Here is a 21,666-nt window from a genome sequence, read left to right as displayed (position 1 = left end):
AAGTTCTCTCTAGTCAAATTTCTATCAAACTTTCACAGTTTCTTAGTATTTCTAGTATTTTGTCTAGTTTTTCGTTCAGATTTTCAACAACTCTTATTTCGTTTTTATGTTCATTTTAGATTCTTTGTGATTGTATAAATTCAATGATCATGGTATGAATTTTTTTTCCTAGTATCGTTTTTCATTCAAATATCCTTCGGTTTAGCCTCATATTTTCTGAAGATATTAGAACTAAAGATCGAATTTAAGATTCACGCCCGTATTCTCAAGAAATTGTGCAAACACTTTGTCTATCTAGAACACATGAAAACATCATTGAAGGATACAGATCTTTAGAGGAAAGAATAATATATGTAGGATATAGAGCTCTATATTGAAATATTTTTTGTGCAGTTTTGCTCGACTTTCGTGAGAAATGTTCAGTTATTTATACATAAAACACCAATAATTTTTATGCTTAAAATTATATACAAAAATATTTTTCTTCAATCCCATAATTTTTCTTATAAAGTTTTGTTTGTTTAATATTTACTTTCATCATTCACATGATATTTCTAATTTTACTAGATAGTGATGGCCTATGTAATATTTATATTTAGTCAACAAGTCATTAATAACCTATAAAATTCACTCCTGTAACTTTATATTTAACTAAAAACTTAATGTGAGAACCTGAAATTTTTGACCATGAAATATTTAGCATCACAAAACTCGAATTCGGATGCTAAAAATGGATGGACTCTTTAGCTGAACCATGTGGTTCCTAATTTTCGAAAATTATTTGACTGAATAAGGCTCAATGATGGAACAATTGACCAACTAAAATTTAGCAGCAAGCAGCCAAGCCAACAACTTAAAATTTCGAAATTTAAACTTCAAATTTTAAAATTTAAAGGCCCTTCACGTTTTTAGACCTTAATCAAGTAAGTGGACTTACGCTTATAAATTATATCTATATATGTTTGAAAATTTGATCGACATTATATATATTCTTTCAATTCTATATATGTGGGTCATCTTTTTGATTCGCTTTGGTTTGTTAGGTCATGATTTTTTTAAAACCTTCAAAAGTATGTTTGAAATATTAAGGGCACTGTTATGATTTGTATTTGAAATGGCAAAGGAATTTCAAATATATGTTTGAAATATTAAGGGCACTGTTATGATTTGTATTTGAAATGACAAAGGAATTTCAAATATTTCTTATGATATGGCCCTAATATAATGGGATATAATAATCGTTAACTAGTCTTGTCCTTCAGATGATTAAAAATTAGAGAATTATCAATTAACAATAATAGAAAATAATATGATTTTCAGTGTCATTTATTTTGTTACGTTCTGACTTGTATTTGATATGATTATATTTCGAAATGTGTAAATATATATGTTGTACCTTTATTGTTTGTTATGATCGATCAGCCTCACCTATTGAGTATTTCACGAAATACTCACCTCTTACTCTCTCTCTCTCTCCCAAGATAAGAACGAAGAGCGGCTAGTCGAGGGGCAAGAGATGTTCTAAGGGTGGTGATGATCAATCTCAAAGCCATGTTTTAGTTATGCTTTTAGTTCAATTGTAATTGTTTCCACACTTTATCTATTTTGACTTTTACATTGTAAGGACAAGTTTATTTATGAAAAAACACCAGTTTGTTGTATATGGTACTACGAGGCTTATTGTTTACAATGTTAAATTGTTAAACAATATCGGATGTTATACACCTCGGTCTCGGGGCCTGTGACTAAAGACATGCTTGTCTCCATAATAGACAAAGGAGGTTCATTTGAATAAAATGATCAATGTCGATACCCAAAAACTTATCATATTGTGTCACAAAATCTATAAATTATAACAAAATAATCACACCATTAATAAAATTAGTCAGCTTCTTAAATTGCATATAGCCTACCTGTACATCTTAAATCGCCGGCCTAACTGCAGCCCTAATCCTCTAATCACATGCAAGATGGTAAAGTTTATTAAGCTAGTAGGCTTATCATCTATTGGAGGCACACTGCATGCTGCAAAAAGAACCACTGAAGCTACATGGAATTGAGTTAAGGTCAATTACTTTTGAAAGGAAAAATTATCTTGGATTCCAAATATAATTTATCCCTTGAAATATTTTTTATATAGATAAGATTTCATGAGATATTGAATTATTGCTTTTACCTTTCTAGATATGATATTTATGATAATGATTTTTAAGATATGGTATTATTGATTTTTTTGTAAAAAAGAGGTTGTTTCTAATAGAACTCTTGATTTCTATATCTTGAATATTTTTTTGAAGATGAATCCTAGAAGATGAAACAACTATAAATAAAGGAAGCAAGTTAAGAAAAGGTGTGGTCGTTCCTTTTGGTGCTTTAATTCTATTTGATCTCAAGATCGATTCGTCTTTCACTCTCTACTGGAAGTTTTTGTGGCTGCATATCGTCTGCACTTTGCATGTATTTGTGGCTGTATATCGTCTGCACTTTATATGTCATGGATTTCAGAGAAAAACATTCTACAAGGACGTTGTTGTTTTGAATAGTGATGTTTCATGTGTTGCCATGATTGTTGGAGATATCTACAGACAACATCCGTGAAGGAGCTGGCTGAAGATTTGTTTTTGTTGCTCCAATTTTTGGCATCACTTTTTTTCTTTCTTAATTGTCTTTTAGTGTTTAATTGTTTTAGAAAACATGTTATTTTCTCAACGTGTTGAGAAAATTGATTTTCATTAAAATCACTAGTGATTGGTTTTGTAAACTGAAAGTTATTTTCTAGTGATCACTTTTGTCCTGAGCCATTGCACAAGTATAACATACTTGTGTAAAATTTATTATGTTCCATCGCATCTACTTAATATTGATTTGTGTTACAAACTTAAATATTCCGCTGCATGTTGTTTGAAATGTTGTAACATTTCACGTAACACTTAATTCTGATAAAACACAAATTTACGGTCACATACGAGATTACTTGTTTTTAACTGTTGGACAAATAGGTCCCAAACCTTACAAATTTTCAGCGAAAAAATATCTGCATATCTATTTTTTCTTGTAGAACATAAAAATAGGGAGTCATTGAATTTAGAGGACCATGCACGTTCCAATATTTTACCGACCTCAAAATTGTGTTAGGAAGAGAGTATCAGTCTCAATTCCCAAAACGATAAATCGCACGAGAAATAAATACTAGAACACACGAGATTTATAGTGATTCATTCTCAATGTAAGAGTTACGTACTTGTCACCGATAAAATATTTTCACATTAACTATAATAAATTTTTCAGATTTATAAAAAGCAAATCGTTTATAGAGTTACTGAATAATATTGTTTCTAAATTTTCAATAGATATCACTCATTAATAATCAATAACACGGCGATTTTAAAATTCAAAATGATGATCACATGTAGTTTTACGTATTTAACCACAATCTTGCATGCTTGCATCAATTTGTGCGTGAATAGAGTTTCTAGGAATTATAAAAACTAGCGTCTATGTACATGCTTATACAGTCGATTTTTTTTTAAAAAAAATTCTTTTAATTAATTATTATTTTTAATAGAATAATTTATATTAAAATTCGAATAATATCATAATTATAAAAATTGACGAAAAAAATTATTTTAATTAATTAATATTTTTAATAGAATAATTTATATTAAAATTCGAATAATATCATAATTATAAAAATTGACGAGGAGTCATAATGCATGCAATCTGTGGAATTGGCGGTACCTAACTTACCAAATTTTTCGTCTCTTTTAGGCTAACATTTAATACAGTAGAGATAGAGACAGAGACAGCGATAATAAAAAATATAAACCGCTTAAAAATTCATTTCTTATCTATAATATATATTATCTCCTATAGTTTAGGACACCTAAAATAATTAATTTTTTTTTACGGTGAAATCTTGTAATTTATTGAAAAGTTAAGATGAATTTTAATGTCATGATGAATTTTTTAAAATACTAACAATATCCTTCTAAAATTATAAAGTACTTTATTTTCTTTTAACAAAAAATATTATAAAAAACTATTTTAGTAATTTGTGTTTTTCTTTCATCACTATCATATATACTGTTCAAAAAATTTTAAACTACTAAAATATTTCTTTAATATTTATTCAAACTTTGGAATTTTTAAATGATTATATCATTTTATTAAAAAATATTAAATTATAAATAAAAATGTAAAACAAAAATATCACATATATATACACATAAAGCTTGCAAAAAAATCGCTAATATTCAATAAACATCGAGTTCCAAGTTTAGAGTATTTAAAAAATATATTATTAGAATTAATGCGTGTCATCTTAAGATTTTCTCACGTTAAAACGTAATTTTGTTAAAAAAATCGCATTTGGAATTGCAGTCTAATCAATTAAAGATTGAAATAATAAAAAGAATAATTGTAAACAAAATGGACAAAGAATTTTTTTTATTACAACACATGCGGAGAGGAGGATCGAACCCAAGGAGGAGAACCAATTAATCTGACGAATGAGACCACTAGACTACAAGTCCGATCTCGAAAATGGACAAAGAATTGAGGTGTCTAAAGTGGGGATTCGGGATAAATATATACTTGTAGATATGGTGGAAAATGAGCCACGACTGAAACTACTTGGAATGGAATGTAATGTCGCCTGATATTTTTTGTATATAATATTATAGATTTTTTTTTAAGATATACTATAATATTACTTTTTGTTGACTTGACTATTATGCTATAAATAGACGCACATCTGCATCCTTCATTTTGTTAAATATTTTTTTCTATTACATATATAATACACTGAAAAATGGCTCAAATTTCAAAAGATATGGTTCGCCCGATAGACAACTTTGCTCCAAGCCTGTGGGGGGATCAATTCTTGAAGTTTACATGTGATAATGAGGTAATTTGTTTATGTGTCTTATGTTTTTTTTTTATAACTGACAAGTACATGCATATATTGTATTGTTATTCTTAAGTTGTAATAATTGTCCATGTCAGAAGAGAAACCGTAACGTGACGTTTGAGTTATTACACCTTTTAAATAATGGAGTTGCACAATATCCACTAACTATAACTTTTCGTAAAACGTCAAGCGCTCAGTTCTACAATTAGTATCAAAATTAGAATCACATGTTTGATTCTCATTGAATATAAATAAGTTAAATTATTGGGAGGGGAACATTGAGGTTCAATAATTACCCATATTTGAGAGAAATCGAATCCTGATACTTGAGCTTACTGCTCAATAATTGTCCCTTCCGTAAGAGAATTAGAAACGTGACGTTTGAGCTTCTATGATATTTAAAAGATTGAAGTTGTATCATTAGCATTAGGTATAACTTTTTGTACAATGACTAAGTGTTTGATCATACAGAAGAGACATTTTAATTGTCACTCGACACGAGACATGACCATTATCAAAATGTTATTACCCTATTAATCAAAAAGTTATCAATAACAGCAAAATAATATAGTTTTTCAATGCAGGAATAGCTAAAAATATAAACCGAAAAGATACCGCAAAATTATATAGTTTTTCAATGCAGGAATAGCTAAAAATATAAACCGAAAAGATACCGCAAAATTTCTGGTTGTCATATTAAATATCCAACGTCAATAAATAATATATTTTCATGATTGATCCAAATAATCTAGTATATTAGAAATAGGCTCACTTAATTTAATATTATCATATTAATATTAAATTAAGTTTCATGCATGACGGTAAGTATGAAATTTAGGCTCACTTAATTTAATATTATCATATTAAAGGGTTCTTGTACAAAATTTTCTGTTGCAACATTTAGTACACATAATCTACGAATATGGAAAAAAAATTGGAAAATCTTTAACTATTATGGATATATACAACATTTTCTTGAAAGAACCGTGTGACATAACTTTGGAATAGAGATTTATCATTCATATAGATCTAATGGAGTGAACAATGTTGTAATTAACGATGAAACTATGTTTATTAATATTATAAAAATGCATGGAAATGAAATTTATATTATAAATGTGGAATTAAGAAAGTGCTATTTCATCTTTGTTGGTCCCACGTGCGGAATTTGAAATAATAAAACCCGAAAATAAAGAATAAAATGGACACCGAGATTTACGTAGAAAACCCCTAAAAATTATTAGAGTAAAACCACGGGCAAGATGAAAAGAATTTCCACTATAATATTTTGTGGTATACAACTCACTCACTGTGTTTCCAAAGAGAATACACACTCTCTTAATACATGAGAAAAAAACACCTCACAAATATTATAGAACTATGCTAGACCACTTGAGCATTTCCACTAAAGATTTGATTGCGAATCAAACGCATCTCCACACATCCTTTCAATCTTGCCATTTCCTGCTAGTTATGTTTCTGCTAGACCACTTGAGCATCTACACCACTCAAACTTATCAGTGTTTACTGTCTTGGTCAGAAAATCAGCTATGTTATCCTTCGTATGGATCTTCTGCATATACACGCTTCCTTCTTCTACTACTTCCCGCACAAAGTGAAAATGTACTCCAATGTGTTTAGTCCTGGAATGAAAGGCTGGATTCCTTGCGATGTGCAAGACACTCTGACTATCACAAAAACAAAGGAACATTCTCTTGTTTGTGTCCGATTTCCTCCAATAACCTTTTAATCCATATGCCATGTATTCTGCCTCTGTTGTAGATAACGCTACAACTGTTTGCAGTTTTGAAACCCAGCTTACTTCTCCCCTCGCAAGTGTAAACACATAACCAGTAGTAGATTTTTTTTTTTATCAGGATCACCTGCATAATCTGAATCGACATAGCCCCTGAGTGTAAAATCTGATCCTCCATAACATAATGCAACATTTGAGGTACCCTTAATGTATCTAAGGATCCTCTTAACAAATCTCCAATGCTCTCGTCCAGGATTCGCCATATATCGACTAACTGCTCTCACTGCTTGAGCAATATCCGGTCTTGTATATATCATAGCGAACATCAAACTTCCCACTGCTGATCCATACGGTACTCGAGACATCTCCATCCTCTCTGCTTCACTGCTAGTACACATCTCGGAGGATAACTTGAAGTTAACAGGAAGAGGGGTCGAAATTGGCTTACCATCTTGCATGTTGAAGCATTGCAAGATTTTTTTCAAATATGTTTTCTGGGAAAGCCAAATCTTTCTGTTACTTCTGTCTCCGTGAACTTGCATCCCTAGAATCTTGTTTGCTGGTCCCAAGTCCTTCATATCAAATTTCTTAGCCAACTGTGCCTTCAATCCTTGGAACTGATCTTTGTTGGGGCCTGCTACCAAAATGTCGTCCACATACAACAACAAAATAATATAATCATCATCAGACCTCTTGAAATATATACAAGGATCTGCACTCAGTCTGTTGTATCCAAGGCTCATGATATATGAATCAAATCTCTTGTACCAACATCTCGGCGCCTGTTTGAGACCGTACAGAGATTTCCTCAACCTGCAAACCAAGTTCTCTTTGCCTTTTTCTGCAAAACCTTCTGGCTGGAGCATATAGATTTCTTCTTCAAGATCTTCATGAAGAAATGTTGTTTTCACATCTAGCTGTTCTAGAAGTAGGTCAAACACCGCACACAATGTCAACACTACTCTGTCTTTTGAAAGTCGAACCACAGGAGAAAATATCTCATTGAAGTCAATGCCTTCTTTCTGAGCATACCTTTTTACCATCAATCTAGCACGATACCGCTCCACTTGGTTATTGTCATCACGCTTGATCTTATAGACCCATCTATTTCCAATGGCTTTCCTTCCTTGTGGTAGTGTAATAAGATCCCAAGTTTTATTCCTGTCTAATGCCTCCAACTCTTCTTGCATTGCTATTATCCACAAGGATACATCCGAGCTTTGAGTAGCCTCGTGGAAACTCGATGGCTCACCATCATCTGATAATAGACAATATGCAATGTTACATTCAGTGACATAATCTGAAAGCAAACTTGGTGGTTTTCTGTCTCGAGTTGACTGCCTCACATTGGAAACCTTTGACTCAACATGTTCTTGTTCTTCGTGCTCTGGCACTGCTTCACAAGAAATTTGACCTTCGTCCGTCTTATTTTCCACCTGAAAAATAGTAGTTTCTGAATTCGATTTGCCTTTGTCTCACTTTACTTTATCTTCTTCGAAGATAACATCCCTGCTGATGACAAGTTTGTGAACAGTAGGATCCCACAAGCGAAATCCCTTTACTCCATCAGCATAACTCAAGAAGATACATTTTCTGGATTTCGAATCCAACTTCGATCTTTCTTGCTCATTGTACAGAACATACAGAGGACTTCCAAATGTATGCAAATGAGAATAATCTGTCGGCTTCCCAGTCCACATCTCCATCGGAGTCTTCAGATCAATCGCCACTGAAGGAGAACGATTGATAATATAACAAGCGGTTTTGACTGCTTCCGTCCAAAATGACTTTTCTAGACCTGCAGCCCTCAACATAACTCTTGTTCTGTCCAACAAGGTTCTGACATATAACTCTCAGGTGCAACATATCCAAACCCACGATGTATTCTTTCGTTATTATAATAAACACGCTGACTAACTTGAATTTCATGCTCTAAGTGATCATATATTGTTTATGATCTGACAAAATCTATGAATTTAAACTTTCATTTCTCTTCACACAATTAAATACTTGTTTCAGATGAATTACATTCATCTTGATCAAAGCCTAAGCCAGTTTTGGGTGTGAAAAACCAGGAGAGTTCGAAAGATTGTGTCTCAACCCTCCAACACTTCTGAAGATGATAGATTTCTCATCATTAAACTCAAATACAAAGAAATGGAATACGAATCTTTTGGTCTTTGGAGAGCCTCTATTTTTGGATTCGATTTTTAAGCCTAAAACTTTCTACATTTACTCTCTAATCAACTAAAGATTGAAAAAAAAAATGTAATTCCAAAAAAAATGGAAAAACACAAAGATAGGGAGATTATTGGGGAAATAACTGGTAAGAGTGAATTGAATAAACATTCTCATCTCATTCTCTGTACGCATATAATTTTGATGGGATAACAGTTCCAATTCTCCATTATCATATTTTACAAAAAAAATTCTTATCTTCATAATAATAATGATAATTTAAAGTTTTGTGCTTTGATATCTGAATTCATAGCAACAAAAATGGCCCAAATTCCAGAGAAAATTGTTTGCCCGATAAGTAACTTTGCTCCAAGCGTATGGGGGGATCAATCAGTTCTGGAGTTTTACATTCTACAATGAAGTAATTTGTTTCTATTTCCTTTGTTATCATCATAACTACAACTACAAAATTACTTGATTTTCTTCTACTAGATTTATTTAATGGGAAAATGTTTTTTTTTATCTATTAAATTATTCAATTTTGGGTTATGATTATCTAAAGAAAATGAAAACAAATTATTTAAATGTACCAAAAACTTTTCAGTGGTAATTATTTAAACATAGTTTACTGTTTGTTTACTCGTGAATTCTTATAATTGAAGCCAACAATGATAAAAAAAATGGATTTCAAAAACTATTTATTTATGTAGATCCAAAGTGTCGATATTATAAAAAACTATATGTAATATTAATTATATACAATTCTAATATTTTAAATTATACAATAATTCATATATAACGTGTTTATCATTTTCTTAATAGAATGTCACATCCCGAGATTAGGCCCGTATAAACACAACAGTATATTGAATAGTTGAAAGATGAAGTGAAGACCCGGATTATCGGGTCAAAGGAAGGTCCAATTTAGACAATGTTTTTGGATGAAATAATAATCGAAATTTAAACATAAAAAAATAGCACCTAAAATTTAATTTCATAAATATAAATTATATCCTCTTAATTTTCGGTTTGATCCGAGTTCCACTCAGCATCCACATGATATTTCTAACTCTCCTACGAACAAAAATGACTCGATAAACCATATTTTTTTCCAGTCGAAGAAGTTTTGGTAAAATGCAGAATTTATTTATTCACATTGACATTTAACTAAAATTTAGCACATATTTTGTAAAATTTTCATTATTGCAATACATCTCTTGCTCCATCATGGATAAAGGTAGCGAATATTAATGATCTAACCCTTTTAAATTATACAATGATCGCACGTAATTTTATGCATTTCAATACAAAATGCATTATTACACTGATTATTTAAAGCTGGGAATAAAAATAAAAATATTTATTTTTTTTAAAAATGGAGCAACGCATATATTGGGGACTATTTGAGATTATATGGATATTTTTTTCTTTGAGGCTAGAGATCATGTGGTATTAGTGTATTAGAGTCAACTTCCAGAAGAGATTCCCGACGAAAGATTAATTAGGATAAGTAAAAAGATTAAAGTCAACTTTCAGAAGAGAAATGCATGATGCAATGCAAGTTGATGCCTATTATTTTTAATATATACTAGTAAAAGATGCACACACGTTGCATCTGTTATTATTATTTTTAATTTGATCAAATAATAATAAACAATTAACACGAGATTATGTGGTGTTAAAGTATTAGAGTCAACTTTCGGAAGGGATTCCCAGAAGATTAGGATAAGTAAAAGATTCCAGAAGAGAAATCAGGCATTTCCACTCTCCTTCCTTATTTAGAAATCATGCTAAATTCCACTTCATTCATCATATGAAATCAGCTCATAAACTCCTTTATAAGCTTCCTGTTTGATCTTCATCAAACTATAGTCGCCAAATTCCAACTGCTTGAAATTTGACTATCTCAACGGGAACAAAGAATCTGATACTTGTGTGACCCTCAATGGTTCAGGGATACAGCTAGCCGTGAGTTCACATCTCCATGTGATTCAGAATAACATTTATTCTTATTCGGGTTTACCCTAGTTAACCTCATTCTTTTCATCAACTCCTTGATCAAGAATGTCAGAACTCACTTCTGATTGCACCCATCGGATCATGGTAAGAGCGTCTAGTAGCATCGCCCCAGGATCCCTTAGGTATCACTGATAGTGTCCACAAGAACCTTTAGTCATGGTTAGCGTACAGTACGATCCCTTCAACACATATATCCCGATCGAATCTGCAACCATTGGTATATCGAGAGTTGCATATGAATTCGATAACGATGTGATTTATCTTTGAGTATTAATAGTGGCATGGCATGTGCAACTAGGAAAACACCTTTCCCTAAAGCACATTTCTTGTTCTGGCCAGAGACTCCTTGCACTATTAACTCATCAGATCACATAAGATATCTTCACCCGTAGGCGATCGGTGAATCCCCGACTACAATGCATTTGCTCCTACGTATTTCGAAACTGCATCCAACCTCACCACCTGATGACCCTCGATGGAGTCTGTAAACGGATCAAAGTGCATGCTAGTACGTATAGCCCCTACATTGTCCCGGGTCAAAGGACTAATGGTGTACAATCATAACTGCGAATTATTCCACTCGATAAGTGGGAACCACTTGGATAGTCCGAGGGAGGGTTGTTCAGTGCATCATCATATGATCACCCATCTGTGTGAATGGACATCTCCATACCCTTGCCAATGAAACATGGCGTTTACACCACAAATGCTAGTCTCAAGCTCGAGCGACCTTTATCCTTGTTTTAGGCGGCTGATTCGACTAGGAACCTGTTTAGAATATACGGTACACTTCCTAATGAGTTTCATGATCTTACGTTGTGACACAGACCTCATGGTACCTATTGTATATTCAAGGATTTTATCTATGCAGCTTGCATGGGTATACACATAAAGTATAATGCCATAATCGAATAAAATCGTAAAATATTATTAAAATAAAGATTGTTTTGCATTAGAGTCAATAAAAGCCCTAGCCACAAGTTGGCTTGCCGGACACCTACTCTAACAATCTCTCACTTGCCCTATAGAGAACTACCCATAGATCTTAGACCCATTGCTTCGCGATGCTTCTCAAACAATTGTCCTGGCAGGGCCTTCGTCAGTGGATCAGCAACGTTATCTGCGGAGGCGACTCTCTCTACTGAAATGTCTGCTCTTCCCACAATCTCCCGGATTATGTGGAACTTCCTCAGTATATGTTTGGATCGCTGATGAGACCTCGGTTCCTTTGCTTGCGCAATGGCATCGGTGTTGTCACAGTAGACCGGGATTGGTTCAACTGTTTGAGGAATGATATCCAACTCTTGGATGAAATTCCTCATCCAAACGCCCTCCTTTGCTGCAGCCAATGCAGCTATGTATTCGACCTCAGTGGTTGAATCCGCTGTGAATCCAATGCAGCCAATGCAGCTATGTATTCGACCTGCAGCTATGTATTCCAAGAGACAACACCACCATTGAGCTTGAATACAAATCAAGAGGTTGATTTCGAATCATCCACATCTGTTTGGAAGCTAGAATCAATGTAGCCTTCCAATTTTAGTTCTCCACTCCCGTATACAAAGAACAAATTTTTAGTTCTTCTTAAGTACTTAAGAATGTCCTTCACTGCTTTCCAACGCAGTGGACCGGAATTCGACTGATATCAGCTGGCAACATGCATATGCCACATCAGATCGAGTAGATATCATACCATATATAATACTGCCTATGGCAGTCACATCTGGAATGCGGCTCATGGTTTCTATCTCTTCATCAGTCTTAGGGCACATAGACTTGGATAGATTCACACCATGAGATATTGAGAGATATCCTCTCATGGACTCCTCCAGAGAGAATCTCCTCAGTATGGTATCGATATATGTGGATTCGGTGAGCCCCAACATCCTCTTTGATCTATCCCTATAGATCTCTATTCCTAATACATATGATGCTTCACTCATATCCTTCATGGAGAACTTACCAGCTAAACCTAATTTAGTTGACTTCAACATGCCTACATCGTTCCCAATGAGTAGTATGTCATCAACATAAAGCACTAAGAATGTCACTACACTCCCACTAACTTTCTTGTAAACACAAGGTTTCCTCAGGATTTTTGGCAAAATCAAACTCTTTGATAGTGTTGTCAAATCTGAGGTTCAAGCTCCTTGATGCTTGTTTGAGTCCATCAATGGATCTCTGAAGTTTGCATACTTTATGTTCACTTCCTACTGATGTGAATCCTTCAGGTTGAGACATGTAAATCTCTTCCTTAATCTCCCCATTAAGGAACACTGTCTTCACATCCATTTGCCATATTTCATAGTCATACCATGCTGCTATGGCTAGCAGTATCCTAATGGACTTGAAAATTGCGACTGGAGAAAAGGTTTCCTCATAGTCAATACCTTGCCTTTGAGTATATCCTTTTGCTACCAATCTAGCTTTGGAGGTCACCACCTTCCCATCCGCTCCAAGTTTCCTTTTGTAAATCCATTTGCATCATATGGGAACAATTCCCTCAGGTGGATCTACTAAGGACCATACTTGGTTCGAATACATGGAGTCCATTTCGGACTACATGGCTTCAAGCCATTTAGATGAATCGGCATCAGACAATGCTTCCTTGAAATTTCTTGGATCACATTCAGGAATGGGTTCACCTTGGCCCTCTTCAAGAAGCAGGCTCAACCTATTAGGCGGTCTCGAGATTCTTTCGGATCTTCTAAGAGCTTGTGTTTCTTTGATTGGCTGTTGGGGTGTGGATTCTACTACTTGTGTAGTGGGTGGTTCTCGAATCTCATCGAGTTCTATCATCCTGCCTTTTCTATCTAATAGAAATTCCTTCTCTAAGAAGGTGGCATTCCTTGAAACAAACCCCTTTGTTTCACTAGGATAAATAGAAGTAGTATCCAACAGAGTTACTTGGATATCCCACAAAATATCACAAATTGGCTCTACTATCCAATTTGTCTTCCACTGCCTGCTTCACGTAAGCAAGGCATCCCCATATTCTTAGATAAGAATATTTGGGCGGCTTTCCCATCCATATCTCATATGGAGTTTTATCCACTGCCTTTGTATGTACTTGATTCAACAACCTTGCCGCTGTTTCAAGCACATATCCTCACAGGGATGGCGACAACTCAGTGAATCCCGTCATAAATCGGACAATGTCCATCAATGTCCGATTACGACGTTTTAACACACCTCAACTAGGGTGTAGCAGGCGGAGTCCACTATGAGAGAACTCATTCTCTTTAAGGTAGTCTTGAAACTCATTACTCAAGTATTCTCCACCTCGATCTAATCGTAGTGTTTTAATACTCTTTCCTAATTGTTTCTCTACTTCTGCTCTGAATTCTTTGAACTTCTCAAATGCTTCACACTTGTATTTCATTAAATACACATACCCAAACCTCGAATGGTCATCGGTAAAAGTAATAAAGTAGATATGGCCAAATCTCGTGCTAATACTTAGCGGGCCATACACATTTGTATGGATCAAATCCAACAGATCATGTGCACGTTCCACTTTCCCTAGGAAAGGGGCCTTAGTCATTTTTTCTTTCAGACAAGACTCACACGTCTCTTAGAGAGTTTATGTGTGACGAGTCAAACATGCCCTCTCCCACTAGCTTGTGGATCCTTCTTTGGGAAATATGTCCTAGCCTAACGTGTCACTAATGTGCTTGGTTTAGACTATCTTGTTTTCTTTTGGTTGTTGCTGAAATTATGTTTACTTGGACATTCACTTATCATTTCCAAAACATTTCTGGCCCCAGATAATTTCTTATGTCCACACTTCTTGCAGTGAAATATACATCTTCTAAATTATAGGGTCTTGTCAAATTCCAGGCCCACCACCTTCTCATTAGGCCCAATCATACTTACACCATGTTCATGGGCAAGAGCCTCATCTTGCATGCGTGTAGTCATGTGTTCCTTGAAAGTGGTGTGCATTATTATGCGAGTTTTATGCACTATGCAACTCTTGCATGTGTATTTGAATGTCAACAGCATTCAAAATTTTCTCAAACTGTCTCTACAGTTCATTTGACATTGAAGCAAGTATATTACACTTTTGCTTGCACCCTATGGTCCTACCATCTTGCATGCTTTGTCAGTTCAGCAAGACTGACATTTAGTGTGTATGCTATTCTCTCCGAATTTAGAACAATTTTCTCAGCCAATCTTGAAAATTAGTGTTCGGTTAGCTTGTTTTAATGATAGAAATGGATTACGTGACGAAATCGTAAATATACTGATATGGAAACAGAATAAACGTTTCCGACTATTTTAAAATATTTTGTAAGACGTAAAATATGGTCTTTTGTTTTTACGAATTGCCTCCCACTATTTTGACATTTTCACCACCCTCGACGGCAAACGGGAAATCCAATTTCCTTAGTGAGTACGCAAGGCCCAATTGCGAAATTATGATCCCGAATAATATCAGCCAATCATAACTTCCAAAAGGTAGAGCCCAATTGCAACTCCTTGCAACCCTTACGTAATTTTGCCTCACGTTTGAGGAGGGTCCAATAATATGATCCCTTTTCTCTTCACGTGTCGAGCCCGGCCCATCAATGTTGAACCTTAATGGACGGTCGCCATGAGATCCACCAATAATATGAGCCGAAGTCATGGGAGTTACACGTAGTTCATATCAAATATGACAGTGGAAGTCACAGCTTTCCGGCGTCCAGGCCTCCCCAATAATATGAGCCAGACACTGACCACGGGTAGCGTTCATCATGCAACCACCGTTGATGGAAGACAAAGAATTATTAAACTTTCTTTTAATTATCCTTTTAATGAGCTTGATTTAAATTTTGGATCTCATCCAAAATGAGGGATTTTAATTTTAAAAATTTGTCTCATCATTAATTTTAAAACTCGTGTCATGACTGTTTGTATGATTGCCGGATTCATGCAACTCTGGTTATTATATAATAACGCACATACTGATTATTTATAATATATCACATACATCATAAATAATAAAAGATGATCGATAACCGAGAGCTAATTGATCCGTACGAGCCACATACGGATCCATGTCCATAACCTAGGTAAATGCAGGGATGCAAATGCAATATTACATAAGCTTCCAATATTTTACATGTCTTCGATCTTCAAAACTCTTTTCGAGGATCGGGCCCACCATCTTAAAATTTTGATCTCCCATTAATTCTAATATTTACATTAAATATCCATGGCACATTGGGATACAAATTTAGGGGGTGGGAATGGACCATAAACCAGGTCCACTTTTAATTATCAAATAATCAAAAAAATTACAACATATAAAATATCCTAACATACACCTAGCACATTAGTCATGGCTCTCGATAATCCTTTTAACATATAATATCATATATTATATAAATCCGATAATATCACATATCATCAATAAATCGTGTATCTCGTAAATTATCACTAAACGCCATAATTATCAAATTAAATAAACACTTTTATTTAATTTCAAATAATTAAATTTCTTGTAAAACAACTTTTACCATAAATAATTAAAATCATATTTCAATTATTTATTTTGTAGGAAATTGATTTTATAAAAATTATTGTAGGGGTAAAATCGTCCGTAATTTCATAAAATATCAATTTAACCCAAAATTTTAAAAAATCAGAAAAATTGCCCCTGGCCCGAACAATTCAAGCCCACGACCCAGCGCGGTGCCCGAGACGTTCTCGGGTACCCGTCCGCGCCGCCCGCCTCGCTGCCCGATCCGATCGGGCGCTGGCGCGCGCCTGCCGTGCGGTGCCGTGCGCGCTCGCTGCGGGCGCGCCGCTCGGCGCCTGGCCCGCACGTTGCGCTGTCCTGTGCGCGCGTCTGTTCCGGGCAGACCAAATTTTAATTTTTTTTTTTCAAAAACAGATTTTTCAAAAATAATTTTTCGGGGCGTTTTTCATAAAATTCTTACGCGGTTAGAAATAATAAACTCAATACAATTTAATTAAAACACACGATTGAGAATAATCTGGCTCTGATACCACTGTTGGGACATCAAATTCTCGCACCCAAGAAGCAACAGAAGTTTAAAAATTTTGGTCTTGGGCGTCGTGTGTTCAAAACATTCATAGGGTGTTTAGAATTATACCTTTGCGTTCTAAACGCTAGACTCCAAACAATTCTGATGTTTAAACGGATATAGCTCTTCTTTTAAATCTTTACGAACGGCTCTTCTCCTATGATCGCCTAATTAGGTCCACGATCGAAAACTGTTTTCCTCGTTTCGTTTGCACTAGAAAATCCAAACGATTTGCGCGTTGAGACTGTATCCTCCGAATTTCCAAAATCCGGAGACGAAGCGACACGGCGGTTGAAGAAACTTGTGGCCAAATTTTTCCCCTCAATTTTCAAGAGATGGCCGAGAGTTCCATCCTTCAAAAATCATGGTCTTTGGCTAATTAGTTCTTAATCAATTATTAAGCAATATTATGGATTCTTAATCCATAATTAAAACAAGTCTAATTTGTTTTGGCCAAAATTTCATTCCAATTCTCATGATGTTGCCGTGGACTTTAAAGGAGAGATTGGAGAGGATTTGTGGTGATTTTGTGTGCAATTTTTCATCTCCCAAGAATGAGCCCTAATGTTGTATTTATAGAATGAGACTCCTAATCTAATTAGGAGTCCCTTTCCCACAAGGACTCTTATAATTTTATTATATTTAAACTCTCATATTATTAATATATAATGTATTTATTAACCTTTAATAATATATGATATAATAATATCATATACACATATTTTATATCTCCATATAAAATATATACATGTATACTAATTAAATTAAATAATCATTATTTAATTAATAAATTAACTCCTTGGTTAATTTAATTCTAGACTCCTCTAGAACATATATGAGAATTTGTGCAAGTTAGTAGTCACCACTACTAGCACAATCATTTAATTAATAAATTCCAAATTCACTAAAAAAATGATTCCGAACTCATTATAACCACGAACGAAGATCCGAGAGCGCCGATGTACCAATGATACAAATCTTGTTCATATAATGAAAATCGAAAATTTCGAAGATCAAAATTTTCATTTACCAAATTTAGAACTTGCCATATATGACAGTAACCATATTTGGCAGCTGCCAGTTTTAGTGAACTCCTTCACAAACAGGCAGTTCCACTCTTCTTCCTTATTTAGAAATCATGCTAACTTCCAGTTCTTCCATCATATGGAATCAGCTCATAAACTCCTTTATAAGCTTCCTGTTTGATCTCCATCAAACTAAATTCGCCAAATTCCAACTCCTTGAAATTTGACTATCTCACGGGAACACAGAATCCGATACTTGTGCGACCCTCAATGGTTCAAGGATACAGCTAGCCGTGGGTTCACATCTCCATGTGAATTCAGAATAACATTTATTCTTATTCGGGTTTACCCTAATTAACCCCATTCTTTTCACTCAACTCCTTGATCAAGAATGTCAGAACTCACTTCTGATTGCACCCATCGGATCATGGTAAGAGCGCCTAGTAGCATCGTCCCATGATCCCCTAGGTATCACTGATAGTGCCTGCAAAAATCTTTAGTCATGATTAGCGTACAGTACGATCCCTTCAACACATATATCCCGATCGAATCTGCAACCATTGGTATATCGAGAGTTGCATATGAATTCGATAACGATGTGATTTATCTTTGAGTATTAATAGTGGCATGGCATGTGCAACTAGGAAAACACCTTTCCCTAAAGCACATTTCTTGCTCTGGCCAGAGACTCCTTGCACTATTAACTCATCAGATCACATAGGATATCTTCACTCGTAGGCGAATGGTGAATCCCCGACTACAATGCATTTGCTCCTACGTATTTCGAAACTACATCCAACCTCGCCATCTGATGACCCTCGATGGAGTCGGTAAACGGATCAAAGTGCATGCTAGTACGTATAGCCCCTACATTGTCCCAGGTCAAAGGACTAATGGTGTACAACCATAACTACGAACTATTCCACTCGATAAGTGGGAACCACTTGGATAGTCCGAGGGAGGGTTGTTCAGTGCATCATCATATGATCACCCATCTGTGTGAATGGACATCTCCATGCCCTTGCCAATGAAACATGGCGTTTACACCACAAATGCTAGTCTCAAGCTCGAGCGACCTTTATCCTTGTTTTAGGCAGCTGATTCGACTAGGAACCTGTTTAGAATATACGGTACACTTCCTAATGAGTTTCATGATCTTACGTTGTGACACAGACCTCATGGTACCTATTGTATATTCAAGGACTTTATCTATGCAGCTTGCATGGGTATACAGATAAAGTATAATGCCATAATCGAATAAAATCGTAAAATATTATTAAAATAAAGATTTTTTGGCATTAGAGTCAATAAAAGCCCTAGCCACAAGTTGGCTTGCCGGGCACCTACTCCAACACTCGCAATGTATATTTTACATGTTTATATTTTTAAAAAGGCTTGCATGCAATTATTATTGTTGTTTAGATTTTTTTTTATAATCGATTATCTAGACTTCAACGAAAAAATGATTGGAAAAATTCGTTTATCCAGGATGAATTGCCCTATTTTTTAGTAGAAACTTTTGTTTATAGGCTATATTGATACTAAATTTCTTCACATGCAAGAGACATGATGTTAGATTATAAATACAAATTTAGGATGTTTAAATTTTGTTTCTGGTATAAGTATCGATTTTAGGCTCACTTCATTTAATATGATCATATCTTTAAGGTTCCTGCTAATTTAATCTGTTTCAATGCATTTTGAAATTATAAGAGAATGTTTGATTGGTGTATTTTATGCAGATAGCAGAAAAATATTCCAAGGAAATTGAATTGTTGAAAGATGAAGTGAAGACTAAGTTAACAAATCCAGAAAGCAAAATGGTGGATACAATGAGTTTGATCGATGCACTAGAACGCCTTGGCGTATCGTATCACTTTGACGACGAAATCGAAGATAATTGGAGCATTATTTGGCCTGAATACAAATTATGAAGATGAGGCCTATGACTTAAACACAGTTTCAATCCATTTTCGATTGTTTAGGCAACATGGACTTCACTTAACTTCTGGTATATGCAATACCAGAAATATACATACATATATAAACGTACACTTGTTGTGTGTGTGTGTGTGTGTGGTGGTGTATAAGATATATACCATAATTATCCTCTGAAAGATTGACTATCGGTTATTATTTATGTTTCAATCAGATGTATTTAGCAAATTCAGGGGTGGCGTATGGAAAGTTCAAAGAGTCTCTTAAAAAAGTGATGTTAGGGGTTTATTGAGTTTGTATGAAGCAGCACATTTGAGAAAGCGCAAAGAAAATACTGGAAGATGCCCTTGTTTTCACAAAAGACTGCCTCAAATCCATGGCAACAAACCTCCAATCACCCCTCAAGACAAGTCGTCGCATGCCCTCGTGCAACCATTGCATTTGGGGTATCCAAGATTTGAGTCACATCATTACATCACTGTCTACGAGGAGGATGTATATTCTAGAGATGAATCACTTTTGAAGTTTGCTAAATTAGACTACAATGCAGTGCAAATGTTGCACAAACAAGAACTCTATGAAGTGTCGAGGTAACAGCTGTCATAACTTAATGTCGACACACACACACATTTTTATGTAACGAAGATTTAAGAAGTGACAATTTAAGACAGTCCTTACTTTTGGACAGGTTCATTAATTTTAACATGCATATCTTGAAACTTAAAATGTTTGTAATTAATTGTTCTTTTATTTTACAGGTGGTGGGAGAGAAATGAATCTTACATCCCAACTTCCTTATGCCAGAGATAGAATTGTCGAGTGTTACTTTTGGGCAATGGGAGCGTCTCATTTGCCACGATTTTCTCGAGCTCGAGTTATGTTGACAAAGTATCCAATTTTTATCTTTAACCGATGATACATTTGATGCTTATGGTACAATTGAAGAACTAGATACATACATAAAGCAATTCAAAGGTAATTAAAAATAAAAATTCACAACTTGGCTCTTAACAAATAAATTTCTGCTCAATAATTCGTTGTTGTTGTTTCAGGTGGGATATTAGAGATTGATCTACTCCCGGAGTACATGAAACCACTTTATACCGCCATTTTAAAACTCTATGCGGATTTAAGGAAGAATTAGCAAAGGAAGGAAGATCCTATGCCGTCGACTATACGATAGATGCAGTATTAATTTTCTCATTATATTACAGATAAAATCATTTCATCTGATTATATGAATCCGACATATATGTTTGTAATTTGTATGCGATGTTGTTTAGTTCAAAGAACAAGTGAGGAGCTACAATGTGGAGGCCAAGTGGTTTATTGAGGGTTACTTGCCACCATTTTGGGAGTACCTTAGCAACGCGCTCACAACTTGTGCTTACTTCCTCATTTCGAATGCATCATTGATGGGAACGGATTTTGCCACGAAGGTAGAGTTCGAATGGCTGAATATGATGCCGAGGATTCTTGGAGCAAGCCTAGAAATTAGTCGTTTGGTTGGTGATAAAGCTACATACAAGGTACAAACTGGATGGACCAAAAAGTTGGGCAATGTTCTATTAATCTAAGTCTAATCTGTAAAAGATTAATGATTTCGATACATGAAGGAAAAGGCGAGCTTTTTAACAGTATTTATGCCTAGATACCTGATGGAATTGGAAAATCTTTCTTTCTAATCTTATAGGTTTGAACTTCATTTCCAAGGTCCACGTACATGTGAAACTAATCATTATCATATATGCTTTCATCAATTCAAATATATTTTTATTTCATGAAAATGATTAACCTCAGTCCATG

General features: G+C 34.7%; 1 pseudogene; it reads left to right on the top strand.

Annotated features, from left to right (window-relative positions):
• Nucleotides 1-4,754: 4,754 nt before the first annotated feature.
• LOC142535018 (germacrene A synthase-like) lies at nt 4,755-21,437 on the top strand (annotated as a pseudogene).
• The last annotated feature ends 229 nt before the right edge of the window (nt 21,438-21,666 follow it).

Source organism: Primulina tabacum, unplaced genomic scaffold (assembly GCF_025594145.1).
Source record: "Primulina tabacum isolate GXHZ01 unplaced genomic scaffold, ASM2559414v2 Contig794, whole genome shotgun sequence".
Lineage (NCBI taxonomy): Eukaryota > Viridiplantae > Streptophyta > Magnoliopsida > Lamiales > Gesneriaceae > Primulina > Primulina tabacum.
This window is presented reverse-complemented; position numbering and strand designations above follow the sequence as displayed.